General features: G+C 32.6%; 1 protein-coding gene across 5 annotated transcripts in view; it reads right to left on the bottom strand.

Annotated features, from left to right (window-relative positions):
• Positions 1-12,171, bottom strand: part of LOC124537658 (potassium/sodium hyperpolarization-activated cyclic nucleotide-gated channel 2) — a 255,504-nt gene extending 243,333 nt beyond the window's left edge. For 2 of the 5 annotated variants that reach the window (XM_047114556.1, XM_047114558.1), the window contains exon 1: positions 11,837-12,130. The gene's annotated coding sequence lies outside the window, so the exon portion shown is untranslated. Of the gene's footprint in view, positions 1-11,836 lie in introns of all 5 variants that reach the window. The other 3 variants (XM_047114559.1, XM_047114560.1, XM_047114557.1) reach the window with 2 other exon arrangements.
• Between the last annotated feature and the right edge of the window lie 364 nt (positions 12,172-12,535).

The following is a 12,535-nucleotide window of genomic DNA, read 5'->3' as shown; positions in this document are numbered from 1 at the left end:
TAAATATCATTAAAACCTTTTTAATGATTCCTGCTTAATGATGAGATACTGAAACAGGAATAGTCAAGAGCATTAAGGCCACTACATAAACAAGGCATTCAAAATGACGTAGATTGTTAAAAACATATTTAAAAAGAGCATATACATTTTTGAAACTGTAAATCTTTGCCATTTAATTTGTTATAAATTGATAGTTTGAGACGCAATTTGTTCGGATTTCCCGTCGACAGCCTGTTCAAGATTATACTAGAAATAATGATCACTACACTGCTCTTCCGAAAGACATTTATGAGAAGCGAAATGCAAGTTTGTTTAAACTACATTGCATTTTAAACTTTGTCCCAATTAAACTTATACATACAAACGAAATTGTAATTAAATACGATAGAAAGCCCACATTTCCATTGGGAAAACTTATTTGTATGAATAATGAATTGTCTTCATTAGATTGTAATTGTACCTGGTAATAAAAACAAGGTACATTAAAACAACTTACTTGGGTTTAAACCCAAATAATAGAAAAGACACCAAAGATGAGAAGAACACGTCTGCAGAGATGAGATTATCGGAAAAAGTACGAGAACACTTCCATCTAAGTGTAAAGTGTTTTCTAGGCCATTACGAGGTCTTATTTTAAGAAAGCAGACATTCTTGGCTAAGAGCAATCTTAGGAGGACGTCATTAATCCCAGAAGATTAGACCACACTCGGAGATACGTTGATGACCTTTTAATGGGAACCTTCTGGAATGGCCGATCCTTCAATACTGTATGAATTTAATTGCACAATAAAGTTTGATCGAGGCTTTAAATGGCTATGGGCGTCGTAAAATTGTAATCGGTGCTATTTCAATCACAATATAATTGTACTTAAATTAGCCAACAATAAATACATTTATTTTTTTTAAGTACTATATATCAAATGACAGACAATCTCAGAATGATATTATCTTTAACGGTTCGATAAAGTTTTAATTGATATAAATAAAGTGATCAAGCTATTGAGGTCGTTCGGTTCTTTGCAATTTTATCGAATCATCGTTATATGAAGAGCCGATAGAAAGAGACGCACTCTAAAAATGCCAATAAACGAGACAACATCACGTTCTTGGTAACGAGCGGAGAGCTCCCGGCAAATTGACTGGGTAGTGTGACACGGAATTACCGCGCTGGATGGGTACGCGACGATGATTTATTATGTCATCAGACGAGCTGACTTGATCATCTGCTCAGACGATATTCCGCAATCTCATAAACTTTAACAACATAAACATCGAATATTTTTTTAATTTTATTATTTCTAATCCATAAACAAAGGAATAACGTAAATAATATGATTAATATATTGCTTTCGTTTGTACGTATTGAAATGTTGTAGTATATAGTTTGGTAGATTCCGGATTCATGAAACTCGTATGTATGTCTATATTCTCAGGCTCAGGCTACTTCATTGAAAAATTTCATTACCTGTTAGGATTTAGTAATAATGCGATTAAAAGAGACATACCGACGAAACATGGAGAACAGTAAAGTTATTATTGAGTCAATATATCTAACACAACAGCAAATTAAGATGAAAAGCAAATATCTCTATCGAATACATACTCGAACACTTCCATTTAACCCACATAGAAGACACGCGCTCGACGCACACACAGGGTGTAAGTGGGAAAATCAATCCTTGTCAGAAGCCTTCCGCGGTCTGCCACTAAGTGGCTTAATTCCTTGTTTCTTGTCTAGTTTTTTTTTTGCTAAACCAAACATCAACCGTGATTAGGCTTGCGTTGATTTTATATTTTCATGTAAAAATTCAAAATTATCGCAAGTCATTTCAAATCGTAAAAAAAACAAGAATAGTCACGTCGACTTTGATTTTCTAATTTTCCGCTACCTCTATTTTAATAATGTTGTATGTATATAACTTCAAATATTAACGACAGATAATAATACATTCGATTTTACAAGTTATCGTATTGATTTAGAAATATTCGTTTAGCTTAATTATTTCTTTCAAAAATATAACAATCAAAATTTAAAAAGGGAATCCTTTAAACTTTATATTTGTTAACTAAATTCGTCTGCCTGTTAACGACCTTTTATCAGAAATAACTTGAACTTTCAAGGGCCAACTGATGACGTACACTAGGTCCAGTAAGGTGGATAACCTTTGCTTATACTGAAAAATAGCTCCAAGTAATAACAACGAAAGATTACGGACTATTAAAGCGTATTTCCGTCACAATCTCATTCACTCGTCAAAACCGATTACTTACCATTGACATAAAATTTAAAATTAGAAGTGATTGATATTTTTTTTTTTTAATATTATGCGAAGGTATATTCTTATCAGATTTTTTTAAATAGACAGGTAGACAACAAAAGTGTATCGTAGAGTGTTAAAAAGTTATAACTTCTCATTAAAATTCGTACTATAGTAATTACAAAGAAATCTACTCTTATATACTTAAACATACTTTTATATACCCTCATTCCCTCAAGAATGTATGAAACGTAACTTAAACATTAGTACTCTATTCACGAGGAGGTAAGTCTAGAGCCTTTCAACGGTAGCGCAAAACCGGCGACTAAGAAAAAGTTACTTTACAAACATCTCAAAATATTTTACATTAAATTTCAACGGGCGTCCTAAATCTAATAAGAAGCGCTAAATTTTTGTAACTTAATTTACGTTTTTAGCGATCCGTGTCTTAAAAACCTAAACGACATACTTGTCACGGATATCCGGAACCCGAAAGTTTCAAATAATCATCGTGTCTATATAGGACGACTTTAATGTATTTTTTGTATCACGGAATACTTATGTAAATATATGTCCTTAATTTGTGTTTAACATTCATCATTCATTTCGTGCTTGACGGTGAAGGAAAACATCGTGAGAAAACCTGCTTGTGTCTAATTTCATCGAAATTCTACCACATGTGCATTCCACCAACCCGCATTGGAACAGCATGGTTGAATATGTTCCAAAACCTCTCCTTAATGGAAGAGGAGTAGGAGTGGGTAATTTACAGGCTTGTTACTTTACTTCACTTTACTATTTTAATATTATAAATGTGAAAGTGCCTCCGTCTGTCTGTCTGTCCGACTGTCGCTCTTTCACGACAAAACCGCTAAACTGAATTTAATGAAAATTGGTATGAAGCAAACAGAACTCCAAAAAAGACTTAGTCTACTTTTTTGCCTAACGCATGGCAACTAATAACGAGCGAAGCCGCGAGTGACTACTGGTTTAAAATATTTTGAAGAGTTGTTTTTACATGAAGCCACTGTCAATGGAATATTGATTTTGCGGAGCAGAATCGGAAAATGAAAACAGGGATTCCATGTTCGACTAGTTTGTGTTTTTTCCTATATACTGTCGACGTTTTCTGTGCAACAACTTGACCTGTTTCAATGATTTTTACTGTTAGGATATACCCGAAAGTGTAACGACGCTCAAAAAAACATGTTTGTAAACACTTTATTTAGATTTTATTTCCTTAAAACATTATTAGAGTGTAGAGTGAGTTATAACAGGTGAAACTAACGGAGAAAAAGAAAACTTGCAATCTAAAGTTTTCTTTGAATATTTTAGTAATTTTATTATTATTAAATAACATGTTTTATGTATAAATATAAAACCTCAAACTATGCGCAATTTTGTAAGTTTTATTGTTTTAGAACTTTGGTAAGAACCAATTAAATCTTTTTTTTTATGTTATAGATTGGCGGACGAGCATATGGGCCACCTGATGGTAAGTGGTCACCATCACCCGTAGACAATGACGCTGTAAGAAATATTAACTATTCCTTACATCGTCAATGTGCCACTAACCTTGGGAACTAAGATGTTATGTCCCTTGTTGGAACACAACAATACTGAGTACTGTTATTTGGCGGTAGAATAACTGATGAGTGGGTGGTACCTACCCAGACAGGCTTGCACAAAGCCCTACCACCAAGAAATTAAATTAAATGTCAAAATTAATATATTTAACATTTCTTTTACACAAATCGAGTCTTTTCTTTGTCATTGATTATTATAAATACCAAATTAAAAGTGATTTATAAGCAATAAAAAATAATACTTTACCTCAGGAATTATAACACTATTTATAAGTGCATAACTGACGCATATGTTACTTAATATATATTTTAATTAATAATTTCTGTTACCTACTGTTTACTATATAAACATCAAAATATTTTTACTACATAAGTTACAATATTTTTCATTAAAAACATTTCATTTTAAGCTCATCGAAAAAAAGGATAGGCTATCCTCGATTCGACATGCCGCACTCACAATATATAGTATAATATATCTTTTAAAAATGATATAAATTCGTATTTTTCTCAAATATAATTAATATATTAATATAAGTATGATATTCACTGTGGTTACCTCAGTTAATATTACAAAATAACAGACGTAAAGTTGGTACATAAAGTCGTCCAATCGTTTATTGCTTCTGAATGTTAGCACTGAAGGTATCGAGAATTCAGCGTTTCTGTGATGTAATAAATCATACCAAGTCTAAACACGTCATTTGTGACACGCTGAATACGGAAGTATTTTGGTACAAAGGCGTGCTGACAATGAGATACGCGACCTTCAAATACACATTGGAAGGGTTGAGAATGTGCCAGTAATAAGTTGACAAGTTACAAAATTTATGATATTTTATATTTAAGGTCAAAAACTAAGATTAACCGCCCATTAATGTTGTAGCGGGCTAAGACCTCTTATCTATTTGAGGATAGAGAAAGGAGAATATGAGAAGATTTTAAACGTAGTCCACCAGTCTGCTCCAATGAGGATTGGCTACTCATTGTTGGCCACCCAGCTGGTGATAAGTTGTAAACACAAAGTAATTCTGAAGTCTCGTAATTTAGAAACTTCCAATTATTTAATTCTATATAACATAACCTAATATCCAATAGCTTATATTGTTTAAGTGTAGTATTTAATATAATATGAATGTTTTACAAAAGATATACTTTTTGAAATATTAATTATTATGACAGATCTGATTAAGCCCAAATGTCTATTTAAATGAACATCGCAGGTTTGACTCCGTGGGGGGAAAAGTTGCGTTGATGGAGATATTCAGGTATTTCCAAAATCACCCAACCACAGTGCAACAGAGTTGTGAAATAAGCTTGAAGCCTTAAGTGAACAGGATAATACGTTTGATTGTGTGTGTAAGCTTAAGAAGGGAGGTTTGCAATGAAAATCGACTTAATAGCTTACACACTGGGCTACAGTCGAAACCTTATTGTTGAAAAACCAAAATTGAAAAGTTTGAAGATTAATTGTGAGAAAATCGCAATGCAAACATACGAGATTTTCGAGAAAAAAGTCTTAAGAATCTTCATAGTATGTTATTAAAGAAATAATGCAAGTCATGCGCATTTGTAATTAGTTAAACAATACTCAGGATACTCATTGTTACTTAAACACAATTGATGTCAGTTATAATTGCCTCGACGATCCTGTGGCTAGTATATAAGGTAGCAGAAACCAGTCACTTGGTGTTACTTGTCATTTACTTGGTGGTAGGGCTTTGTGCAAGCCCGTCTGGGTAGGTACCACCCACTCATCAGTTATTCTACCGCCAAATAACAGTACTCAGTATTGTTGTGTTCCGGTTTGACGGGTGAGTGAGCGAGTGTAACTACAAGCACAAGGGACATAACATCTTAGTTCCCAAGGTTGGTGGCACATTGACGATGTAAGGAATAGTTAATATTTCTTACAGCGTCATTGTCTATGGGTGATGGTGGCCACTTACCGTCAGGTGGCCCATATGCTCGTCTGCCAACCTATACCGTAACAAAAAAAAAAACAGTCAGTTCCTTTTTATTTATCAAAATGGCTGAACAAGCTGTCGACACAGCACTCTTTCGAAAATCCGACCCATATCATTAGGATAGTCAAAGAATACAGGTGCTTGTATACTAAGGTGCATTTTTTAAATAGGCAAACGGACATAGGGATCTGAAAGTAAGTGATCACTACGTCCATAAACATTTATGCATTGTAAGCAACTTGTCCAATAACCTTGGGGGCTAAGTTATAACGTCATCTGTGCCTCTAGTTACACTGGCTTACTTATCCTTCAAACTGGAACACAACAATACAAAGTATTACTCCTTAGCGGTAGAGTCTATGATAAATAGGTACCTACCCATATGGATATTCACAAAGCCCTACCTAAGTCACGTGGTAACCTTTAAATTATCCAACGTTCTTGAAGTCTGTAAATTCGACCTCCTTGTCCGAAGAAATTCATGGCCGAATTTAATGTCATGAAAAAGAGCAAAAAATTTAAATACATAAATGTTTTCAAATGAAGTTTACGTTCTGATCATTTTTCATTTAAAACAATAGGAATAATAAAAAGAGAAAAATAACAAAGATTTAATTGTTGTTCTTCGAGTATTTTTTAAATTAATTAACTCAAACAATTCTATGATCATTAGATTTATGGAAATAAGCAAACTATATTTCGAAGTACGTTAAGTTGAATCTAAAAATATATATAATTATAAATCTACCTTTCAATTAAATGAGTGAATAAAATATATGGCATATTTATTTTGCATTTATTTAATGAATTTCATTCAATTAGACCGATAAGCACTATTGATTCAAAACAACGAAATGACTAGCAATATGAATTTAATAAAAAAGTTAAAAAATATATCATCGATATATTGATATGTTTAGTAATGTTTACGAAGCGAGATAATTTTTTATTAAAATGTAAATAGGTAACTGAAGTCCTGACCCAATTTAAGTTACGAGGAATTAGTATTGTCCCCACCTGGGTTTGAACCGAAAGCCTTAAGAAGCTTGATAAACTAACCTCTAACTAAACAAATCGGATACACATGTAAAAAATCGTATATTATAAAAAATATGTTCCAGATTTAACGTTACGTTATTAAATGAAAATAATCATTATATTTGTCCAAATCAAATTGCAATTATTATTTATGGGATATTTTCTAATTTGCATTTTAATTTACCTCAATGAAAGCAAAACGAAGACAAGTAAATGATCAAAATTGAGTGCGCTGAAATGAAAATCATAAGATCAAAACTTCATTATGCCTGTAGTATCTTTATGATTACTGTAAACATTAGTAAATAAAGACAAAATGCGCTAAGGAAAAAAAAACACTGAAATTTCAACGAGTATTTTTTGTTGAACGTAATAAAATTCTGGCAATAAATTATTCACGAATAAAAGCAAGTGAAACAAAATTATTGAAGCAATGGAATTAACTTAATTTGCTTTAAAATCATGAATTAAGAGCTCTTTTATCGTGTCGCTTTTAATTTCAAAATGTACCTACGTAAAAACTGAGATTTCATGCATCAAATATACGAGTTTTAAGAAGTCCAATGAGAAGAAAGTAATTAAATTTTCTTTAGCAATAAAAATTTGTAAAAATCACCCTTATACCAACGCAATAAAATCTAAAAGAGATGAACTATTACTAATTTGCATTTTACAGCATTAGGTAAATTTAATAATATATAAAATCTATAAAGTAAAGTTGCGAATATATTTATTTAATATAATTTTCTCGTAAACTTAACTGGCTCTCGTGCTAGCAGAATCACAAGGGACGAACGTAATTAAATTTCTTCAGTAATAAAACTGCATGCTAAAATTCACATTTCAAATAAACGCACTAAAATCTAAAAAAAAATATTAAATATCAGTAAATTTCAAAACTTCTAATAGGACCCTTATTTTTTTTTTAAATGGCAATTTTTCTCTTTTTTCTCAATTTTCGTTCAGACAAATCGCATAGATCAGTTGCAAATTCATTTATAACTCTATTCAGGTCAAAACTACTTTTGACCAAATACATGTTAGTAGAAATGGGTAGGTTTGTATTAGCTGTATCTCAGTCAAGTCAGACAAGAACCACAGACATGTAATAGGGATGTCCCAAATCGAATCGACAAATAAAAACCTAATTTAATTAACCTAAACTATTTTTTTGACATTGAACAGTTATAGTCAGTGGCGGATTTAGCAATAGGCTAAGTAGGCTGGAGCCTATGGCGGCAGACTTAGAGAGGCGGCAAATTTAGCCCAAATTGTCTTTTTCTTACGGTAGCAAAAAATTCTTATAATTATATGTATACACATAACGTCTGTAATCCGTCTCTGCATAATGCGTTGCAAAACTAATCTAGTAACTGACAGAAATATCACCTAGTTCATAATCATACTAATAACGGGAATAAGCTGATGTAATGAGGACGATAGAAAACAAATCATAAATTTTCATTTTCAGAATAAATTGTGATTGTGAAGTAAACAAACGTATCGAATTTTAATAGTCAGTTGGGATGGCAAAACATGAATAGCCTACTAGCGGCAAATTTCTAAATCCGCAACTGATTATAGTAACATTGAACAACGTTTTATAAAATTTTTTTACTCATTCTTTTGGCGTTGCGGTATTGGAAGCATATAATTAAGCCAGGAGAATTGCACAAGAAAGATATACGAGAATTTTTCAGCAATAAGTTTTTCCTAGTCAATCCTACTTTTGAATGGTGAAATTACCTTTGACCGTGCTACCAAGTTAAAACTTTACTACCTAGCATTAATTAAAGTACTGACATTGGTGTGCTGAGAAACGAAAATTTAACAAAAAACTTCAAAAAGTCAATGATAAAAGTAATACTTACGATTATATATATACATAACAGAGATTTCTTACTCGAACAATATATTACTTTAGTTTCAATTATGCAGGAATTGTTTTATTTTTCCAAAAAAATGCTGTATTTTTGAGAATAACATCAGACTGGTTGATCGAAACATTCACGCGACATAAACATTTACACCTTATCCTAGCTGTCTCGACACAAATATATATTTATTATTACTTAAAGCTCTGTAAGACATATCTCACTAGGTAGCATCGTATACAGTATTCATTTTATTTTGCCAATAGACAACTTGTATTACTTCTAATATTCAAACTTTTTTTTTTAATAATGTAGTCTTAATGCTACTGCATTCCTATCCAGTCGACTTTAAGAATACAAATAGATATCTAGTTATAGTTAGGGTGGAAGATAAAGAAAGAATGTTTGTTAAAAGTATATTGAAATTGTTAAACAAAAAAATCTATTGCTTTTAGATAATCACTCTTTCACTGTACTCTTTAAATAAATAGTACACAGCTAAAATCCTCACAAACTAGAATACAATTGAAATAACAGTTGTATAATATTGCTGAAACGAAACTCAAATCGAAAGATGGCCTATATGATACTATATCAGAATCTCAACCGAAGGTCGTAGATACATATCTGGTTAAGCAAGCACCTAACAAACTTTTTCAAGGACTGATATATATGTCTTTGCCTAGCGATATAAGGACTGTAAATCATTATTACTTCTTTTTTATATAAAAATATTCATTCATTTATTGCAAGTCCGTTTGACTAAGATTTATTTCAAAGCGGCAAGGCTTACTAGAATTTGCTCGTTTGTACTTTAAGGTATTCTTAAGGGACCAATGAAGAATATACATTAGCTTTTTGAGTTATCCCTAAGGCAGATAAAATGTCATTTATAACATATATTATTTCAAAATATCTTTTATAATGATATCGATCTTTGAAACTAGATTCATAAAAATTAAAAGGCATTTTTACTTGTTAAAATATAAATAATTACATCAAAAAACAGAGTACCTTATAATGAATTATAACGTTAATTAAAATAGTATAAAATTATTAATAACTTCTTACAATCTAGTGCATAATAATTACTTGAGATATTCAACACACATTCGCCTAAACTTGGTGACAATATTGCAGTAAACAGACGTATGGAGCTCAGAGTAGGCTTTGATGAATTAGCCAGTGAAACAGAATATTGTCTTTGTTCCGGACTATTCAGTAGTATTAACTAAGTCTTCTTAATTTTCTCGTGTTATTAATTTTTACTAAGCAAGAATTTAGAAGTATTTTAAAAGAAATACTTACGCTTAAGTCTTAATTAATAATGATATAATAACTGATAAATTAAATATCACTATTTATTATTGGAACAAATCCAGATTTTTGTCAGACACGATCGCTTAACGCGATAAATTACAAACACAATTAAGCATATGCAAATCCAGGTTGACAAACCTGCCTTGGGTTTTGAATCCGCTATCTTAGATTAAGATTCACGAGTCCTAACCACTGGGTTATGTTGTTTGTATGTCAGTATAATTATTTTAAATAAGTTACCATAGTCCATAGTGTGTTTCTAGACATTAATATATCCTTATCAGCCAACTATAGTGAACCTTTTGCTCTTCTACTATATGGGTCAAGAGACCATCTATTATTGCGTATCCCTTCCCACTTCTCCGTTGTCTATCCATACTAATTTACTATAAAATGCAGATAGACTGCAAGTACCGAACATTGCTGCTTTTTATTCTTTATTTTCTTGAAAAAATTGAGATAGAATTTGCACTTATTATCCAAATTTACGTGATGAAATAAGTCTTAATAAATATAATAACGAAATGAATTTTTCTTTTTTGCACGTTGTATAAATTGTATAGTCTTCCATTTCTATCTACGTTACTTTATTTCTTGTATAGTCGACACACTATTTTTAAAATGTTTTTAAAAACAATTAATTGTAAAACATTACCACGTCGCATCGCCTTAGCTTAGAACTTAACGCGCCGTTATTCCAGATAAGAGTGTTGTTTTTTAATATTAAGCGTTTCAGCGTGTACTAATTACTTAAGTCTAATTAACAACATTCTGCACACTACAAGAAATAAACAAAAAAACATATGTTGACAATTTATTTAATAAATAAATATGAATATTAAAGATCTGTTAATAATTAATTTACTTGTATTAATTTATATTTTACGAATATAATATTATTAAATAACTTAACTTTATAGCTTGTAAGAGGAGTTTTAAAGAAGTATTGGAATATAACTATTTCGGTAGTTATGATAATAAATAGGTTGAAATACAATTGGTTTCAAATAAAAAGCAGTTAAAATAATAATGAAGATGCCAAATTAAAGTCGAATCGTGAATTTATTCAAATGATAAAACAGATAAGACTCAGGCAGCAAAAACGATTCCAGATATCCAATTAAGTAGTTAGACGTCTCGATTTAAATTTAAGTGGTTACTTGGTACGCTGCCTTAATTATTATATCTCTAAAAACTTGCATAAAAAAACTGTAGGTAAATGTTTCACGAGAAACTTTGAATAAAATATACTTTGGCAACTTGATCTTTGCTTTTCAAAATAAATTCTCCTATTAAATCCGAATGAGTATTCGGACGAAGAAAACAAAGAACCATAGAAAATGTGGCGAAGCGTTTGAAAAAACAATCCAATGAGCTTATTCTTTCTTTATTATTCATTTTTTAGCCGCAAGAAATAGCAGAATCATCTTCCTGTCCTCCACGGACGGACGAGCTCCGCGAGTGCGAACCTCCAATTAGGTATTGTTCGTCATTTTTATGCACCATTTAAGGACATACCGTATAAGTATAGAATTTCTTATCATGTTTTGCTTTTACTTACTGTACCGTAACGGGGATACGCTCTCTCAACAAATATAACCTATACAAATACGTTTACGATCGAACCCCTTCAGATGAACACTGATTGCTACAATGGGTATTTTTCCGGGAATCTGAACCTTAGCCTAACGACACATCCTGCCGCTTAATCGACGCCTTCCGTTCGATCGTCACGTCTCACGAGACACACGTTCCCGTTACATAACGCACCTCCAGACTATCGGAACACTCACCGAGCACCGGTGCTTACTGCATCGATTATGTCACCTCACAGCTGACGGTTATTGCACAACGTGAGGGTCGGAGGTGAGCTTATCAGTCGATATGAATCGGCCGGTTCCGCGAACGCTCGCGATTCGCGACGTTGTGGATTAGCGCGCGTGGGTCGCGTCGCGGGGTCGATGGAGGCGAGCGAGGGTGGAAGGGGCTCGGAGGCTGCGGACTCACCGTGCGGATGGTTACATAAGTCGCGAGCGGGATCGAGGACACGTGTAGCCCCTCCGGGGCGTGAGGCGCAACTGAGGCTCGGGCGCCGCCCCGCGCCATTGAGCCACGCGGTCCGCTCGCCACTCTACCACCCAGACGTTATTAAACAGCCTTCACGTGTGCGGAGTGCGGACGCTAAGCGCCTAAGCGTGGGGCTAATAAACCTTTACTGCGATCCGATTCAAGGATTACCCTTTGATATAATATTACCTATTAAATGAAAAGTGTAATTACTATGCCCGATATTGCTCGCCAATTATGCTTTTAATTGTATTTGTGATTTCGTTACATTCTCTCGGTGTTCTGTTAAAGAAAACTTTATTTACATAACATAATATATCTATGCATATCATATGTATTATTGTAATAAATTGAAATGGCTTAAATCAAATATTACTTCCTTAATTACCAAGTACGTACTTGTTGATCTAAATAAATTCAAAATC

This window comes from Vanessa cardui, chromosome 18 (genome assembly GCF_905220365.1).
Source record: "Vanessa cardui chromosome 18, ilVanCard2.1, whole genome shotgun sequence".
In the NCBI taxonomy this organism is placed as follows: Eukaryota; Metazoa; Arthropoda; class Insecta; order Lepidoptera; family Nymphalidae; genus Vanessa; species Vanessa cardui.
Note: the sequence above shows the minus strand (reverse complement) of the source record. Positions and strands in the feature narration are given on the sequence as shown.